The following is a 16,272-nucleotide window of genomic DNA, read 5'->3' on the forward strand; positions in this document are numbered from 1 at the left end:
AAGAAAATCAACAGGAAATAACTATTAATCTAATGTGTTTTGACTTGGTAAAGTTTGTTTCGTTTTAAAAATTGTACACATATTTTAATTGAATTGTTTTTCCTAGCCTCTCCTTCCTCCTGAAAGGAACAAGCCGTTTTGCCATTCAAAGGTTAGACCGATTGACTGACAGTATTTGGAGTGACCGCGCAGCCCCTCCCCTATGTGTGACATCCCACGTGGGGGAGCGGCTGCACTGCACTGTCACTCCAAAGTTGTAGGAAACATGGCTGCCCGCCAGGAGGCAACAGACATGTAAGTTGAAATCTTGACAATGGCTGTGTCCGAAACCGCATACTAACGTACTGCCTACTACATACTCAAACAGTATGTACTGCATACTGCCTACTAACCTGACTATTAGGATGCTGGTGGCATCATACTCAGAGCCGTCTTCTCCGTATCACGTGACTTAATCATTTACGTGTGTCCAGTCTGATCTCCTGTCCATCTCCGCCATAGTAGAAGCTGAGTAGCCACAATGCATTTTGGGGTGGTTGAGTACAACCAGTGAGCTCCCGTCCCATACTCAAACATCCGGGCCGATCTAGTATACATCCGGGCATTTGTCGCATACACAAAATTGCATATTATGAGATGGGAACGCATGACATACTCAATTTTACGTCACAGTTAGTATGATTAGTATGATAGTATGCAGTTTCAGACACACCCATTGACTTGACTACAAGCTAGTGCAAGAAGGCAGCCTGAGGTGAATGACGATTGGTCGATTTCAGCGAAAGCAAGGTTCTACGTAGAAACCTGTAGCTGTTCTGAACGGCCCATTTCAAAGGCGACCTTTTGATAATGTGATTCTGGAAAAACACAGAATTATGCAGTTTTTACTTTTTCACTGTGAACAATAAACACCCAAAAATGTGAAACCCATGCAGAATATGAGAATATCCATTCAAAAGATATGGCCCATTTTAAGTCTGAAAGGTTAGGTGTGCAGTATAGGTTGGCAATCGAGCCAACTCCTCTGGCTTTAGGCTCCACATACATGGGTAACCCATTCATCTTACTCTGTAGTAAACCCCTCTGCTGTTAATATTTAAATGTTTCCTCATGACAGACTGTTACTATGTGATTACAGCATGAGTTTGAGGCCATCAGTCCATCAGCTGCTGGAGTTTACCCTGTGTGTCATCACTGCCGACCAAAGCACAAAGTACAGATGACACCACTATGGAAATCCCTGTTATATTACAAGCTTTCAAAAAAACACGGCACTGTCACTGTGAGACTTCACTGAAAAATTAAACCTTTGGACTTTGACAGCTGTCACAAAACACTGCGCTGTGCTGACAGGACAGACTGTGTTGGTTGAGATACTGCAGTCCGGCTCCACTGAAATATTGAGAAAAACTGTCTGCATTAGCAAGAGGTCTGGTGCATTCTGAAGGTCTTGTTTCAGCAGGTTAATTAAAAAAAATTCTTTGTTGGATTAAATTATTTTCCCTAAAGCAACAACAGCTTAAGCAGGAGGCTGATTTTTAAACGACCAGGCTTCCTTTTGTGGCAAGAGAAGAAATGTTACTCATTTGTCAATTCCCCTCTCTTATATTGAAGGAAGCTGACCTCCAAACATTATCATTTCAATCTATGTCTGATAAGAACAATCTGATACAGTGCTGTAAGATCCCTTCAGCTCTTTGTTATCAATAACAGCAGGGATGTTTATTTATTGTTTATTTAACCAACAAAATTGGTTAGATCCTTTAATTTAGGTTTTATAATTTAGGTTTCATAATCCCAGATATGAGCATGCACAAAAATGCACTCTGGATAAAAAATAAATAACCTACTTTATTAATTCTCTGTTTTCATTTTGTACTAGAATATGTGTGAAAAGCACTACGATCTCTCCCTCACAAGCTCCAGTTAAAATAAAACATTTAATAGTTGTTGTAAATTATTAAAAACACAAAAATGCTTCAATCAGTTTGGTTTCTATCACTATACTAACACTATATTCTGTAGGCGTACACACTGTTTGCTCTGCCACATCATCCACCTGCTACAGTGCATGAGCTCACCGGCACATTACCGCTTTACAAATCCACAGCTGCTTTTATGAGGTGCGATTGCCTGGCCCTGAGAACTCAGGGGAATTCAATATTTTTTCAAAGGTATAATACACACCAGTATCCTGCAATAAAAGAAAGAACAACAAAAGTGTCCATTTTCACTAGAAAAGAGCGAGGAAGGAAGAATATGAGGGAAATGGCCAGAGAGGGAGGAGAGGGAATTAGTGTGTGTGTGTGTGTGTGTGTGTGTGTGTGTGTGTGTGTGTGTGTGTGTGTGTGTGTGTGTGTGTGGAATCGTTCAGTGCTTTAATATGATGACACCAGGCCAGCCGAGGCCATTATCAGCCTTGTAGACTGCTCTGAACACTGACAGAGAGACAGAAAGAGAGAACCCCCCACGTTAATAAAAAGGGGTCTTTGCCGTTCTCTGATTAGAAATATCATTTCCTCATGCCCGTCTTTTCCCCTCTGTTAAATTGGTCGGAGCTGAGCAGGGATAGACTGTATATAATAAGCAGCTGGGAAAGAGGACGGTAAAATAACTGAGGTGATAGACAGGAAACTGCTGCAGTGCCTGCTGACACACACAGTCACACATACACACATGCACACATATCCACATATGCACTTGCTAAACCTGGTAAGGTGCAGGCGCTTTAATCTAAATCGTGTGCCTCTGCTTTCATTTGCTTCCATGAGTTTAATCTCCTGGCTCTTCTGCCTGTCCCTCAAAGAAAACACAGGCATAAATAAACCAGCAGCTTTCAGCGGGACAACATACACACAGTTGGCCACACACACACACACACACACACACACACACACACACACACACACACACACACACACACCAGGTGACCTACATAACAAACATGATCACCATCATTAACTGCAGTATCTACTGGTATCACTGTTAAAAACACATTATTCATGTATTCACGGTGAGTGAGATGATTGTCGTGTAAAGTGCAGTTTTCTTCACTGTGATTGTTACTATGAATTAGTATGATCATAATTATTCATGATGCTAATTATCATGTCATTTCTCACATGTATGTTAGCATCAATGCCACAGCAAATAGATAACGATTACTGTTATTAAATGGCTCATCTCTGTGCGTATATGTATGTCTTTGCATGATTACATTATCATCACGAGGAGAAACGGTCGTTTTAGATTGATACAGACACTCCTTCCCAGCTGAGTGGGGGAGATGGCCTGATAAGTGGGGAGGTAATAAATAGCCTGATCCTGCAGAGAGCAGCATGCAGACAGCCTCACTCACACACACACACACACACACACACACACACACACACACTCTCTCTCTCTCTCTGTTTCTCTGTTCGGCCCCTGTGGCCAAAAAGGCATCTGCTGCTCATGCTGATGTCATCTGGAGATAATAACCAGGCCCAGCATGGCACCGGGCCACAGCCAGCACCTCAGACCCCCTCTACACTGCATGGGCTTACTATGATCTGGCAACCCGCATCTGGGGGGACTGAGGACCTGGCAACCTAAAGCTGAGTGGGCGGGTGGGTTTGGATGGGGTGGGGGGGGGGACATGCAAAGCGTAGCTGCTGGGCTGCAGGGCAACAACAGGGAACAGTTAACAAGTTTCTCTGGGTGTGTTCCACAACTGGAATAGATATACAGTTTTCTCCCCCTCCAGGAGTCTGACGGCCTCAGTAACTGTACAGCTGAGGGAGCAGCACCGCCTGCAGCTGAGGGAGATATTTTACAAACAACAGAGACTGTAAACTAGTGACAAACCAACATGTTTCCAATGAACACAACCTGGATGCAACCCTGATGCAAAAGAAAGGTCAAGCCTTTTTAACATCAAGGAGCTGTGAAAGAAATTGTACATAATTAATTTTGACTAGAATTCCAAGCAAACTTCTGACATGTAGCAATTCTTATCAAAAATATCTACAATTAGTTTTTCACACTCGTCAAAATGTCAATGATTGATATCACTTTAATTTCTTATTATTGGATGTTCATTTCAGATATCTGTAACTGAATTACAACGAGCCATCTTCTACCACTGACTTCTATTCAAACTCAATTACATCTATAATCCCATTTTGAACTGTTTTAATTTGAGTTGACATATCTATAATGTAATTTGATATAATTTATCTTCAATCCTATTCTCACTATGTTGAATATGATCATTTTTTCTCCGACCAGTGACCATGCTTATTGTATATATCTAACATTGTTCTCACATTACAGATAAATTAAATGAATTTCTAGATATCTCAAATTCAAACCAAGTCCAAACTAAGTTGTTTGATACATGGACTTGGAATTGTACAGGTAGGAATGTTTTTCCAGAAGAAGAAGAATTGCATTTCATATATCTGAAATATAATTGTAACTAGAATGCCAGAATGGAATTTTATATATCAAACAGAAATGATCAAAAAATAAAAATATAAATTGTAGATCTTTATAGCAGAAATATCCTAAATAAATTAAATGCAATAGTTGATATTTAAAATGTGAAACTGCACACACACTTTTCTCAGTCCCTTTTCATCATGTAGAAATTCTACTGTGGACCATTTTTACTAATATAAAGGAATTACTGATAACTATTATTTAATGAAATGTAACTTCTACATACGAAAAAATACTTGTACCATCTCAAAATTACCCTACAGAAATCTTGAAATAAGACTTTAACCTATGAAATATGACATGGTGACATTTTGAATTGCAATTCATCAGCCCTGCAGATTGAATGCTAACAGGGCTTGCCATAGAACAGGCGTATGTGTGCCATGTTGTGCACACAGTGTGTTGTTATCTTGTGGACACGGTGCATGTATGAAGTGTGTTGTTTGTATAATGCGTGAATTATTATATTTTCTATTTCCAAATGCATTATTGAAATGATGCATTCATTTCATACACTGCCAACATGGTCAAGATGTGACAGTTACTGTGTAATTTCAAAATTGTCACAATATAAACAATATGGTTTGTTTCGTCACTGATAACATCAAACTTATGTATTTTCAGTCCACATTAATATTCAATTTATTCAAGACTGTGGAGCACATTTAGCATATTTAAAGTATATCTCATCCCGTGATTGACCGGCGATCTGTCCTTTGTGTTCTTCTCTCAAATGTCAGCTGTGGTTTGCCTCAGCCCCTCATGACCCTCAAGGATTAATAAGAATAGCTAATGTAGAAATGGATAAAGGCTGTATTTAAGAAACTGTGAGATAAAGAACAAATACATTAAATGGAAACAACACAGTAAGTCATACACTGGTTCAGAGGTAAGATGGCACAATGTTCTGAGATACATGTTAAATCTAATATAATTAATGCATTATGTCATGATGAACAAACTGGAAATGAAGGATCGCAAAAGTAGCTACATCAAAGCTCTGAGTGTGGAGCACATTCACATCTCTCATCTGCTTTGTGTGGCTCTGACATGGGCGCTGTATCTGCTTATATCTTTTCTCTCTTATCAATAAACATTCAATGTATTTTCTTTAGCACGTTAGATGTTATTATAATTGATCGTATTTAGAAGTTTAATGGTTTCTAATAGACGATGTGTCATTATCATTAAAAAATGTAAATAAAAGGTATTAATATGTTATGAAGAAAATGTGATGACTTTGTGTGTCACAATAACAAAAAATGTCCAATGCAACCACTGACGGCACATTTGTATTTTTATCTTGTTTTTAATAACCTTGCTTTTACTAATGGTGTATTTTTATCTTGTTTTTTCAAATGGTTACCCTTTTAGTCCGGAGCGCTGTCGTCACTTTGTGTATCTTGTTTACCAAGGCCGTCTCGTGCTGTTGATTGTGCGTGAGTAAAAGAGGACTTACTCACAACTTACTCACTGTAACCCAAATCTACCTACAGGTACAAATAAAGTAACCGAACCAAATCTAACCTAACCTATCCTAACCCAACCTAACCTGACTAGACCTAACTGCAAAAGCCTCGCAGGCTTTGAAGAAATATTTCCCTTGAGAAAATAAGAATGGAAATGTTTTCATGTCTTGTATATCACTTGGCTTTGGGTTTCAATAATTTCAGGTTTGCAGGTATGAGAGCATCATGAGGGGAATCATCCAGATTCCCAAATAAAATACCGTAGCTCAAACAGCATTGCTCTTAAAGTTTACATCCCCCTGTAGCAAAGCACAATCACACAGAGACACACACCAAAATGGACACAGAGCATCATGTGAACACTGTACCAAATGGGCCTCAACAAAGGCAGACTACACAAAGGCACAAACGCACTCTCAAAAGGCACACTGCACTAATGTGTGTTATCTTCATAATGCACATAATGTACAGGACCCCCCCCCCCCCCCACACACACACACACACACTCACACAACTCAAACTGACATTACGTTACCACAAGGTCGGCCACTCTCACCATAATTCACCTTGCCAGAGTCCTCTGTGGGTTAGTAAATCTATCAGTGTACATGATCACTGCGAGGTGAGGGCTCACTACTGTATGTGCGCACTGCCCTGATGAGCTGAAAGGGGCTGAAATGAGAGAACAGAGCAGAGGAATTGAGTTACTTTGGACAGGATGGCTCCCTTTCCCGCCGCCCACCTAAACTGCGGTCCATTATAGGATCTCTTAAAGGAGCTAACAGGCGTCAATCTGCCCATTTGGACAGCAGCGAGTGGGTGGACTATTAAGTGGCTGCATGGATGGCCTCGCCTATTGTCGTTCTCTGTTACTCTCTCACTGACACACTCAACCTTTCCCCGCTCCGCTGTTTTCCTCTCTGGTTTCTTCTTTTGTTATTTGTTTTTGCCTCAATCTTTATTACCTGCCCCCTTTATTTTTTAAACGTTTTAAACTGGCCTCTTTAGTTCTACCTCTATCTTGCACCTCCAACCTGCTCTGTCTTTATCACTCATCACCTTCATCTGCTTCTCTCTCTGTCTGTTTCTATCCGTGTCTCCTTCTCCTCTCACACCTGCTTGTCTGCGAGCATCAAACCCTCTGTGTTGCCTGTGTCTGTGGAGGAGTAGGAAGCCTTGAAGACGAAGAAATCAAATTGTCTGCTAGCATCTAATTCCCCCCGACATCCACTTCAGTCTGGCTGCCTTTACCCGCATCCTGGAGGGAGGAGAGGGGAGTGGGAGGAGGGGAGGGCATGGATGGAGGGTGCAGTGGGAGGCGGTGGAGGTAGTAAACGAGGGGGGAGACGTGTGTATGTGTGTGGGAAGAAGAAAAGTGTGTGTGTGTGTTTGTGTGTGTGGGGGGCAGTTGGCTGGAGGCGGATTCTGACTCCCTGTGCTTCTTGTCAGATCGACCGTGGATCAACCTGAGGCTCAGACCTCACCTCAGCATGAATTTACAACACATGCACACACCTGCACACACACACACACACACACACACACACACACACACACACACACACACACACACAGACACACACACACACACACACACACACACACACACACATACACATACATCCTATACAGCTCGCCAGTGCACACTGCTACATTTCTTCATGACTAGGTCTGCACAGGTTTACAAACAGCGCTAAAATCCTTCAGGTTAAAAATGTAAATGTTTTGTAAATCATTGCAAGGATTACAGAAAAATATTAGTGTGACTAGAGCCAATTCTTCAAGCACCTTCATCTTTGGTATTTAAAGCAAGTATAGACAATTTATCTCAGACACATTATTAGATTTGATGAAATCCCAGCAGCGATCAATAAATCAAATGCGCTGATAAAAAAAAAAAAATCTGGTATCTGTGGCTGTTTCAGGTCTTCAAGCTAAAGTTAGCTGACCAGTCGCATAGGAATGACAGAGAAAGGTAGTTTGGTAAAAAGGACAACAAGCTCTGCTCACAAGTAGTGCGGCATGCTTGTTCATGTGTTTGGGTCAGCCCCCTCGAGCCCCCTGTTGGTAATGTCTCCAAAGTTGCCTACCCCAGGTTGAAAATAAATTTATTTGGCTAATTTAATTAAAAATTGAATGCATACAAAATACATATAGTATTAAGCAAAAGCAACAAGCCACACACATTTTACTACATGAATAATATAGGAAAAAACACCGCTCACCCGGTATCAAACTTGATTAAGGTGCTGGAGCTAAAAGTAAATTTAATGAAAAAAACGTCCGCACACTGAAATCTGTGCAAAAATCGTATTTAATTTGCAAGCTTTCGGTCAGAGACCTTCTTCAAGGCATGAACAGGTAACAAATGGATGCTACAGTGTACAAGGTAAAGGTAACATCACTTGATTAGCCCTAATGCAGAACACATGTCAATCAGTTGAGCCTGATGTCTACATAGCATTGTTGCATATTCAGTCTTGTTGTATGTATTATGAATTATTATGTATTTGTATATTCGATATACTTAGTGTTTCTTGATTGTCTCCATAGACTGTGTCTTTAACTTGTAGTTCATTATACTTAGGACTACAATCTCCCTGATGCTAGGCCACATAAGCTCAACTGACTTGCAAGCATGCACGTTAAATAAGATTTTTGCACAGATTTGAGTATGTGGACGCTTTTTAAAACATTTTTTACTACACAAATAATACAAATAGTATTATCTAAAATCAGTTCAGCTGAAACGTTTTGTATAGATATGAATTATTCCTGAACCTTGAAGAATTCAATGCTGGCACGAGGGTTAAAGGGGACATATTTTAGCTATACAATCAAATTTCTATTATTCTAATTTTGAATCACTTTGGTAAAGTTTGTTTCATTTTAAAAATTGTATTCATATTTTAATTTAATTATCCTCCTCCTGAAAACTCCTGAAACGCACGAATGATTGGCTGACAGTATTTGGAGTGACAGTGCAGTGCAGCCCCTCCCCAACGTGGGGGAGCGGCCGCACTGCACTGTCACTCCAAAGTTGTAGAAAACATGGCTGCTCTAGGGTCGGTTATTCAGCCTTATATGTACGAGCCAGAATCACCAGGAAGCAACAGACATGCAAGTTGAAATCAACAACTTGACTACAAGCTAGTGCAAGACACCAGCCTGAGGTGAATGACGCTGAATGACGATTGGTCGATTTCAGCTAAAGCACGGTTCTACTTAGAAACCTGCAGCTGTTCTGAAAGGCCCATTTCAGAGGCTACATTTAAAAAAAAAGTTTTTCTGAAAAAACTCGGAATTATGGAGTTTCCACTTTCACTTTCACAGAAGAACGTTTACTGCCTCAGAATGTAAATTATCAGCTGTATAAAAATAAACATACATAACATGGTTTATGAGACAATTAAATTACAAACAGACAGGATACCCAAAAACATTAAACCCATGCAAAATATGAGAATATAAAAGATATGGCCCCTTTAAAAAAAAAAAAAGAATATGGCTGATAAAAGATACAAATAACAGCATTTTTTTTTGTAAAGACCAGCAAAAATCCAGTATGTAATCTCAGTTTGTCTCTCCTTGCTGTGTTAATATAACTGAATTTACACTCTTCGATGAGATGCTAATTCTTGTCTGAAGGGTAAGACTCCCCTACGCGTTCATGACAGGGTTCATGTACAGGTTGATCCCGTCTTTAAGACAAAACCCATGACATGAGGTAATAACAGGAGACCTGCAGTCTCGTCATTATCTGTGCTTTACTGTGACTAAATGACATCATTATCAGAGAGTATCGATCGTCTTCTGGCTGGGTGACAGCAGGTCAGCTAATAGATGGTGCTTATTCCAGCCGAGGCTGCGTTTATAGACTGGAGAGAGCTCGAGACCAACACATTAGCGCTTCAGTGGCGATGGGCCGTAAACTACAAGATATGATTATCGAATATAACATTGACATTTTATCGAAAGACTTTCTCAAGACATGAAAGCATATCTGTCTGCATAACAGTGCTCAATGTTAGCAATTTCTGTTACAGGCAACTCATGCACGGGCAGACAAAGAAAGACCCCCGACTCAGGCACATAGACACACTGACATACCCACACACTGCAAAAAGTCAGTTCTCTAAAACCACAAAAAAATGTGTAATAAGAAAAAATATACACCTACAGGACAAGAAAATGTCACTTAAACACACTTAAAAAAAAAAAAAAAAAGTGAAAATATCTGGTTTAAAAATAATAATCATAATTATGATATTATAATAATAAATAATAATGTCCTTACATTTAGCATCCGGGGCTTTTGCAATGGTCTGGAAATAAGTCTTGGAATTGTCAGAGAAAACTTGCATATTATGCTTAAAATAATCAATCCTGACATGTACTACTGCCTCAAATGAGATTGGCTTGCTTTGAGAAAGAGATTAATCTCAGGCAAAAACACTTCTTTGCCACACTTATGTAAAAGACATCTTGGGGATGTAACAGAATCGTTTAACTCTTCAAATGACTGTTTCTAAATAAGACTTTTTTCTTCTGTACATCTACAGGAATACATGATCACTTTGCTGAGGGGTAAGAATGATGAAAGAACAGTGAATACAGTTTTGTCATTATATTTTCGTTTATTGGATCGTAAGATGTCTTAAATAGGAAGTTCTGACTTTCACAAAAACCTGTTTAGTACCGCCCGTACTGCTTTATAATTATGCTAATTGTAGTTTAAAGCGTAACAAGTTGGAATATATAATCATGAAAATTAAGGCTAAAACGCTCAAAACAAGCAACATGCTGAAGTAAAAAAATGCCTGGTAAGAAGAAATATCGTGTCGGATAAAAAAAGCATTTGTTGCCTTAATTAAAGAGATTTCATCTTACATATCTGTCCTCTTTACTACACAACAATCCACACCAACTCTACTGATCATGCTGTGGTTCATGCCGAATGTGTCTGAAGTGTTAAACAGATTTTAGATTTAAGATTTTCAGTCTGAATATTTGACATAAAAGACTAAATAAGAAAACATCATATATGCTTTAATGTCTCCACTCAACTTGTGTTAATATGAAATTTGCTTTGATTCTCCATCAAAATCAGCCTCAAAAACATCCTCCAAGCCAAGCATGGAGCCCATTTTTAATTCCAAGATGTTTCCTGTGTGATATCACCGACAGGCTGCTCCTTTCAAACTCCAGGAGTATTTGTCTGTGACAGTCATTATTAGACAGCCTCGACTTCTTGCTTCTTGCTTTTCTTCTCAACTCTCTCTCTATTCCAATATCCCAGCTACTACGTCATACATTTTTTATATCCTGTCTTCATTCTTTTTGCACCCCTCACTGCTCCACTATTCAAGAGAGACTTCTTCTCTGGGTGCCCACCCCTCTTTCTCCTCACTCTTTTTGCCTGAAACCTTCTTTTCCTGACTGTGGTTTATCCGACTGAGTGAGATGGTGCTGCCAAGTAGTCGGGCCATCACCGCAGTGACTCTGACCCTGGCATTGTGCATCCCTGACTCTCTCTGACCTCTGGGCACAATGGCTCCACTCACAGCCTTCCAGCCTGCCTCAACCCTCCCAGTCAGCCAGAGAATGGAGGGAGAGAATAGAGTGGGTGATGGGGGGTAGACTGAGAGGAGGGGAGAGACGGAATGAAATATATGTGTGTTTGTCTATGTGAGTGTGTGTGTGTGTGTGTATGAACATACATGGTAAGTCAATGAGGAATAGCAACAGCAGCTCTAAATTAATCCTCCCAAGGCTCGGTTACCTCATCCCTCCTGGCAGGTGTAAGACTGAAGGTTAACATTACAATTATATCATAACACCGGCATAGGAGATGATAAATCACTGTAAGATAATACAACTAACTAATTGGACAGTAATGGATGTTACAAAAGGCTAGGCTTCATTTTATTTTATTATGCCTAATGGTATATATATTTGGCCCATTTCTATAATGTTACGTTTTTATCCTTAAAGCTCCTGTGAGGAACTTTTGCTTTGTGTTGAATTTGGCGCCCCCTGTGGACAAAGCAGTCCTTCATGAGCAGCAAAAAACTCCTCACAGGGGATTTAATATATCTTCATCAAAAATATTAAAGGAACACATTTTCCACAGAAGTTACACATGTATTTGTGAAGTAAGATGATATTTTATGTATGGATTGGGTTGCTTGATGTCTCCTGTCTTACGATGAACAGATGCAATCATTCACTGTTGTTTTGGCCGTATAATGTTGGCATCAAAAGTAACTGAATATAATCTGTTCCTTTGTTTTGTTTTTTGAATACAGTAGTTTCTAATTTTACTTTACTGTTATTGACTCTTTACGTCCTTTAAAATTGAGCGAAAAAACTAAAATTGACATTGTTGCACCTGAATGTAGGAAACAGGGTTTTTTATTATACATGTTTAATCTTTGCCATTATCTTGACTGTGAGGGAGCAAAGAAGGACAACTGAGTGAGATTCAACTCCAATTGTCTGGGAGGCGAGAGTGAGGTTGGTGGAATCTGCTCTGTTTTTTCATTTATTTTTATCAACCTTTCATTTCAAATACCACATATAAACTTCTAGATACTATTGTTTTTTTATAACCAGTTATTATTCAAATGTGTTGTGTTACAAATCAAACATTAACTCCCTTTTTTTACGAACAAAAACTTGAGCTTGTCTTGGCAGATCGAAAGTGAATCTATTTCTCACCGTGCATCTTCTCGTACTGATATTAAAGTCTGCTGTCACACTCTGCAGTCTGCAGTAGTGGTTAACCGATATGGGTTTTTCAGTGGCTGATGCTGATGCCGATATTTAGAGAGCAGGGCAGCCGATGGCTGATGTATGAGGCCGATATCATGTTGTTGCTTATTTTGCATTTGATAAAATACAACAATTTAATAATAATAACAAATGAGACACAGAATTGCTAAACTTGAATGAACATTTATTTAACACTGCTGTCTGCATTATCAGCAAGTAGATCTGCATTCTGTCTGCAGTACACTTATTTTAGATAAAAAATATATCTACTTAATAAATGTCCACTGGTAGTCAAAAACTAATTAACCAAATTAAATTAATATATGTAAATGAAAAATAAAGTTTTTGTGCACTTGTGCACTCGAGAGAGAACGAAAATTTGTAAACTTACATAAAACATAAATAAACAACATTACTGTAGTTATTGTTGTTCATTTAGGTGTTTAATGGCGGAGGCTTCCCCTTTAAGAACGGTGACCTTATGTGTGACGTATGCATTTGACGTCTGGCAGGTTTGTTATGGGAAGTGAGTTTAGACTGTGTAGACAAAGTACCTGCAGCAGACTCCGTGAAGCGCATGCTTCAAGTGAGCCGCACAGACGAGGCTACCTGTGTATGCAGACATATTTTGTTTAATCGGCCTTGTGAACACAGATGTCGGCCGATGCCGATTCTGTCAAAGTATCATTAATCGGCCAACCGATTAATCTATTGGTCTATGACTAGTCTGCAGTAATATTTTAGTTTAAAGTAAAGTTTTATTGAAATAATTCAGATTTCCTTTTGATATGCTATAAGAAGTATTTCAGACTTTGTAGGGCTATTATTCCTGCAGTTAGTTTAATACAAGATAACAGCTGTTTTTTTATCCTAATAAGTACTTTTATTAGTACGGCAGCTTAGATATCTAAGCTATATCAATATATATAGTGAATATTTTGTATTTTGTGTGTTTTAACAATTTAAACACTGACTAAGTTTACATAAATGATAAAATATTAAGGATATGGGCAACAGATCCTCAGGTCCCTTTTTACATGTGGCAGAATTAGAGAGAAAATGAACAAAACCAGCAACAGATACACAGCAACACACATCTCACTGAGCTAATTAAGATGCCTTAAGAACAAAGTAAACATACATCAAAAGCATTGAGAGAATTAGAGAACATAATATATTGAAAAAAGCAGCAAGCATCTTGTAAACTTTAGGCCATGTTGGTAGTAGTTATAGTATCTAATGCTTTAATGAATGGTGGTGGTAGAAGCTAAGTGATGTTAACAGGGCTGAACTTCCCTTGTTCACTTAAACAGCAATTATGAGAAGCCATTTTCAAACCGCCGATGGGCGCCAGGATGGCATTACAGAGGATTGTTGCTCTCCATATGGACTGTTTACTTCTGTATGCAACCAAAGCCTGCTGACATGTAATTGGTCAATACTACTCAGGATACAAATACACTACAAACACAAACCAGAACAATTCCAATAACAAAATCCAGTTCCACACGTCTGTAAACAATCTGTAAATAGAGACTAATTGCCAAGAGATCTCTTGAGTCTAGAAACATATTGTTATGGTTGTTGATGTAGGTTGTCCCTTATCTTGTTCTCTCGACACCATGAGTCCTCATGGAGGCTTCAGTATCTCTGATTTTGCTAAGTCAAAAGGAGTCCATCACTCTCTGTAGCACTTCTCTCTCTCGTCTCTCTCACTCTTTTTTTGAAGATTACAGGACAGCTGAAGACAGACATGAAATGTGGGAAGTAGAGAGTGAGGGATGACATGCACCAAATGATCAGCATACCGGGAGTCGACCCTGCGATCAGTGCATCGAGGACTGTAGCCTATGTACATGGGGCGCCTGCTCTACCAATAGAGCTAAACCAAAACCCCTGCTTATCTGTTCTTACACTTGTGCTGTAATATTTCTAGCCCTTTTACATTGTAAATACTTATGTTTTCATTTATACAAGTATTTACTCTTCTTTAGTCCTTGGACACCATATTAAATGCTAAGGTAAGTAGACTGCTACAATAACATCACTGTTTCGATAACAAGAGGAGCACAAATACACAATATTACACTTCAAACTGAGTCCTACTTTTTCAAATTTTTTCACTGCAGACATGTTTTAGGTGTCTGTTAATGGTCGCTGTAATATAACACTTGACCTTTACTTCTCACACGTGAGGGTAAACATGATACAATGTGAGAACACTGGGCTGTGCTTTAAGGCTACGTGCATGTCTTCAGGTTTCAAGAACAAACCTCTGATGATAGACGCTGGATAAGATGTTGATAAAGCACTGATGTACGAAGAAAGTGTTGACAGAGCATAGTTCCCATGAGGGCTTAATCCATGCTGGTACTCAGAGAGGCAGGGCTGCCCTAAAGGTGAGCACTGAGTGTGAGTGTGTGTGAAAGACAGACGGGTGATTGCCTGCAGAGACTCACACGTGGGTTTGCAGTCACTCCTGTGTGAGTGTTTCACACCATGCCGGGTCATTGGAGGGTCAGCACTCTGCAAGAGAGAGAGACAGAAAGAGAAAGAGCTTTAAGCTTATTCCTTAGCATAATTCAAGAACAACTTTGATATAATTTGTGTTTGTTGCTTCTGAATCGGAATTTAAGAAATTACACAAATATGAGCAGCAGTTTGCGGCTTTTTTTCAGCAACAAGAGTCATTCATATAATCTCCTAACCAGAGTTTCCTGGTGCTTAGCTATGAAAAAACCTTTTGTACATTACATACCAAGCATCCAATGACAAAGCTGATAAAGAAAGAGCATCTTCTATTTATATTAGGTGCTGTATTAAAAAGATTAAAAAAGAGCTTTGAGTGGTTACTGATGACTGCAGGTGGAAAGTAACATGACTCCCAATGGACTTTACTCTGTGTCTGCTCAGTGTGTAAATAGACACCATTGCCATTAAACATCTAGTTACCTTTGTTATTATTGTCAAAAAAATGTATTTCTTTTTCTGACATTGGATGGTGTTCTAAACATAAGCACAATATATAAACGTATACCTTCTAATTTAAAGGCCCACTACACTCGCACAGGTGTTTTCAATCATAGCCGAGTTTACTTCTGCTCAGGTAGATGCTGATGGGGCTGTGGGCTGTCACCTTTATGTACCAATAACAGAGATAAAAGTGTTAATTGTGCCACACAATGAGGTCAAACAGTATCAGGCAGTTTGTCTGAAATAATATTCTCTTTTTGCGCAATCATTCACTGTTGGAGAATCCCACTACTGTAATTCTGACATCTCTGTGAGATTGTACACTCAAATTAAATGGTGCACAGTAGGACTGGCAATATGCCAATATATGTTGCTAAAACAATATGAAAATGTCTATCGTATGTGTTTCTCTTTATCGTCTCTATCGTGATGTCACAAAAACAGCAGCAGAACTGCTTTACGGCTATTTTTACATCATTTTGACAATGCTTTACGTTCTGTACTTTTTATTTGTCAAATATTTAATTTACACAGGATTATCCAAAAAAAGGATTTACCATATTAGTTAAATTAC

The sequence above is a fragment of the Semicossyphus pulcher genome, unplaced genomic scaffold (genome assembly GCF_022749685.1).
Source record: "Semicossyphus pulcher isolate SPU_LCO1_2020_fin unplaced genomic scaffold, fSemPul1.0.p SCAF_27, whole genome shotgun sequence".
NCBI classification, from domain to species: domain Eukaryota; kingdom Metazoa; phylum Chordata; class Actinopteri; order Labriformes; family Labridae; genus Semicossyphus; species Semicossyphus pulcher.